Raw genomic sequence first — 4,839 nt, forward strand, 5'->3', positions numbered from 1 at the left:
AGGATGCGAGGAGAGCGGCAAGGACCGCGGGTCAAGCAAATGAGCTGGATGTGGAGAACTTAACTTGGGCCGAGTTTGAAGTGCTCTTCGAGGAGCAATATTTTCCGGAAACTAGACGTGATCAATTGAAGGATGAGTTCAAAAAGTTAGAACAAGGAAATATGACCGTGTCGGAATATGCTTTAAAATTTCAATCTTTGTCCCGTTTTGCACCGGAGTTGGTGGCTACCGAGGAAAGGAAGTGTAGGTCGTTCGAGAGAGAGAGAGAGAGCAACGGTGGAGGGAGAAGAAGGAGAAGAAGGAAGAGGGAATTAGGATTAGAACTTGAATTGAAGACCTTATTTGGTAATTCATGCTTTCCTATACTTAAATCTATGATTTTATTGTTCAATTTCATACTTGGCATATTGCTAGCTCTGAATTGAAGTCACGAGAGAGGGTTTTGAGGTTGGAATTGGGTTTAATTTCAGAAAAATTCGTGGTCTATTATGAATATGCATAACTGTGTTGAACCAAGTTGAAACTGTCCTGTTTTTGACGAATTTATTCAAGGTACATAAAAATCTTCTAAATTCTTGAAAAAACTCCTGAAGGTTCATCTGTGAGTCTATTGCATCGTGTTAAATTTTCAAAAAATAACTCGAAGCGGTTTGGCCTACAAAATTCGTGGACTGAACTGGTGTCTGATTCGCGTCTGTGCAGACAGCACAGACACGTGTTGGAAAAACGGGCATAACTTCTTGCTCGGGTATCGGTTTTACGCACCGTTTCTTGATTCCGAAACTAGACTCGTATATCTTTCTGAATATGTATGGTTTGTGTCGTGGTTCTTTCTAGATTATAGCAGTTTTTGAATTAAAGTTCAGGTTTTGGTGATTCTGGAATTCTGGGCAGTTTTTGGAGCTGTGCTGTTCATCAATTTTGTCATAGTTAAATATGCTTAATGACTATGAGTTCTCATGAGTCTTAAACCTTGATCATTTGGTGTTGTTTTGGCATTGGAAGTATTGGAAAAGATTGAGTGTGTGATTTGTAATGAGCATTCGATCGCAGACTGTTCTGCTGGAACTGTGTTTTCTGTTTTAGATGTGTAAATTTATTTGAGCGTATCTTGGTCATTCGGACTCCGTTTAGGACAAATTTTATATTGAGATTGATGTTCTGAGAGTGTACTTTCTAATGGTTATAGTGTTGGAATCTAACTCTAAACCTATAGAATACTATAGTCAGGAATCGATCAGTGGTTCTGTTGGATAATGTGTGAATTTGTGAAATTCTTGGTTTTGGGTACGAATTGGTGGATTTACTTTTGTTCGGCATTTGTTAAATAGTGGAATTGATGCAGAACATTATTAATGCATTTGTTAAAGCCTTTCAAGTATTTCTATACTAAAATGTTTGGCTTGTGGATAGGTGACGAATCGGTGAATCAAGGAGCACCGAAATCATAAGGTGTTCTTTCTTTTGGAGTACAAGGTGAGTGTTTGATTCATAGATGTTTTCCTATATTGAATTGAACATGATTGTTGGCTTAGTGCCCGGTGATTGGCTTTATGCCAAAAGGCTTTTATGCCTAAGTTATTGGCTGTGTGCCCGGTGATTGGCTTTATGACATATGGCTTTATGCCTTAAACTATTGGCTGTGTGCCCGGTGATTGGCTTAATGCCAAAAGGCTTTATGCCTTAAATTATTGGCTGTGTGCCCGGTGTTGCTTTTAATTGCTTGGTTCACTATTTGACTGGTTGAGATATATCTTTTAGCTGTACCTTTAATATGGAATTGCATCCATGTCTCATAAACACTCCTGGATTCCATTTTGGAATCCAGTTTTGCAGGCGTTGTAGATATCCACTACTGATCGTTGTGGGGTTGTACGCTCGCTTAGGGTAGCATGTCGGGAAGGCTGGACTAGTTTGGCGAAATTTTGTAGATAGGGATGTAGTGCAGCCTATGTTTATATCTGGTTTATTGTATAGTTTAATGCTTTCTTAAGACTTCCGCTGTGTTTGTAAGAACGTTTAAGTTTTGCGTTATCAATAAAATGGTTGTTGGTTAATTTAGTTGCTAGAACTTGAGTTATAGAAATGGGTTGGTGGTTGATGTTGCACCCTCACGTCGGTTTAGGCTCATTTGAGTGCTGGCCGGGGTGGGGTGTGACAGCAGCAACCTCACTTCCGTCAGACCACATCAGCCCAAGGATCTCAGGTTGAGAGAGGAGCGAGTTCTTCGGCACCTACTCAGGGTTCTGGTCAGTGGGGAGGACACATTCAGAGTCAGATGACGCAGGGAAGGGCTTTTGTTATCACATATGCTATTCCGCCTCGACCACCTCCTGTTACTTCTCAGACCCCAGAGACTTCGGTTGTGAGGGGTACATTTCTATTGTTTAACTCCTTTGCTAGAGTACTCTTTGATTCTGGAGCATCACATTCATTCATTGCTGCATCTTTTGCTTGTGCTTTGGAATTGGAGATCGAAAATATTAGTCCTCCGTTATTCGTTGAGACACCTATAGGAGGTAGGTTGCAATTAGATCGTATCTACCGGGATTGTGAGCTTATTATTCGAGATCGCCATTTTACCTTTGACTTCATCGTGTTGAACATGTTAGGGTTCGATCTTATTTTGGGAATGGATTGGCTATCTACATTTCATGCTACCATAGATTGCTTCAAGCGTCTTGTTCGTATTTGTCCACCTGGGGATTCTAGTTTTAAATTCTTCAGGGAGCGTCAGGAACCGTTAGAGCCGTATTTGTGTGGGTCTCAGGAGCAGGAGTCGATGTATGCCTCATTAGCAAGCTTGGCCTTAGATGAGGATGTGTCCGCACGCAGGGAGTTGCCCCTTGTTGTTTGTGATTTTTCGGACATATTTCCGAAGGAGTTACCTAGTTTGCCACTCGAGAGAGAGATTGAGTTCACCATCGATTTACTTCCTGGCACTGCTCCTATTTCTGTACCTCCATATCGTTTCGTGCTCGCCGAGTTGCGAGAATTGAAGACTCAACTACAAGAATTGGAGAGCTTAGGGTTTATCCATCCGAGTACGTCACCATGGGGAGCACCGGCATTATTTGCTCAGAAGAAAGACGGGTCACTTCGTCTATGTATCAATTATCATAAGTTGAACCATGTCACCGTTAAGAATAAGTACCCAATGCCTAGAATCGACGATTTATTTGACCAACTACGAGGTGCAACTTTTTTCTCTAAGATCGATTTGAGGTCCGGTTACCATCAATTGAGGGTTCGGAGGGAAGACATTCAAAAAACCGCCTTTCGTACATGTTATGGCCACTACGAATTTGTTGTTATGCCTTTTGGATTGATGAACGCATCGGCAGCTTTCATGGATTTAATGAACCGTATTTTTCGTGCCTATCTTGATCGTTTCGTGGTCGTTTTCGTGGACGATATCCTTATCTATTCGCCTTTGGAGGAGGAACATCAAACCCATCTTTCTATCGTTCTTGAACTCTTGCCAGAATACCGTTTGTATGCCAAACTTAGTAAGTGCGAGTTTTGGTTATCTGAAGTCAAGTTTTTGGGCCACGTTATGTCGAAGGATGGGGTGTTTGTTGATCCGGGGAAGATAGAGTCTGTAATGAATTGGCAAAGACCGAAGAGTGTATTTGAGATTCGTAGTTTCTTGGGCTTGGTTGGGTATTATCGTCGTTTCGTACTCAATTTCTCTCTTCTAGCGGCTCCAATGACTAGGTTAACCTGTAAGGGGACTCATTTTGTTTGGAGTGATGCGTGTGAGAAGGCCTTTGAGGAATTGAAGAAAAGGTTGACTACCGCACCGATTTTGATTGTGCCCGAACGGGGAGTCAGTTACTCCGTGTATTGTGATGCTTCGAAAGAGGGGTTAAGGTGTGTATTGATGCAATTGGGGCGAGTGGTGGTGTATGGATCGCAGCACTTGAAAACTCACGAGCGGAATTACCCTACCCATGACTTAGAACTTGCGGCCATCGTCTTTGCTTTGAAGAGTTGGCGACACTATCTTTATGGGGAGAGGTTCGAAGTCTTTTCCGATCACAAGAGTCTAAAGTACTTGTTTTCTCAAAAGGAACTTAATTTGTGACAACGCCGATGGACGGAACATCTAGAAGACTATGACTTTGAGTTACGATATCACCTAGGAAAGGCAAACATAGTCGCAGACGCGTTAAGTAGAAAATCGACACACCTTGCGAGTTTTGCCATCCACGAGTGGAAAACAATGAACGATTTAGGCTTTTATGCGTTACATTTTGAAGAGGTTCGAGATGGAGTTATTTTGTACAACTTAACTATTCGACCTTGTCAACTCGGGTAATTGAGGCCCAACAACAAGATAAAGAAGCAGGAGAATTTCGTACCAAGTTCCTCAGTGGACATGCTCGAGAAGGGTGGATGATTCATGCCGATCGAAGCTTGTGATACCAAGGAAAACTGTTCATACCCATTTCGTGTCGAGAGGAAATCTTGAGAGAATTTCACCATTCACCGTTAGCCGTGCATCTGGGAGGAACGAAAAATGTATCATGACTTGTGTAGACAATTTTGGTGGCCGGGAATGAAGAGAGATGTCGTCGTTTTTGTGTCCAAGTGCCTTACGTGCCAGCAAGTGAAAGTCGAGCATCAACGACCCGCGGGGGAGTTACAACCATTGTCAGTGGCCGAGTGGAAGTGGGAGAATGTGACTATGGATTTCATTATCAGGCTACCGAGGTCGTCGAGGGGGCACGATGCCATTTGGGTGATAATTGATCGATTGACCAAGTCAGCGCATTTCTTACCTATTCAGGTTTCGGATTCTATTGATACGCTTAGTCGTTTGCATATTCACGAAAT

General features: G+C 42.3%; 1 long non-coding RNA gene across 1 annotated transcript; it reads left to right on the plus strand.

The window, feature by feature from the left end:
* Positions 1–275: 275 nt before the first annotated feature.
* LOC131308132 (uncharacterized) lies at positions 276–2,143 on the plus strand. Its single transcript, XR_009194325.1, has 3 exons — positions 276–345; positions 1,414–1,476; positions 1,829–2,143. It is a non-coding gene; the product is annotated as an uncharacterized LOC131308132 (long non-coding RNA).
* Positions 2,144–4,839: the final 2,696 nt, after the last annotated feature.

The sequence above is a fragment of the Rhododendron vialii genome, chromosome 11a (genome assembly GCF_030253575.1).
Source record: "Rhododendron vialii isolate Sample 1 chromosome 11a, ASM3025357v1".
NCBI classification, from domain to species: Eukaryota; Viridiplantae; Streptophyta; class Magnoliopsida; order Ericales; family Ericaceae; genus Rhododendron; species Rhododendron vialii.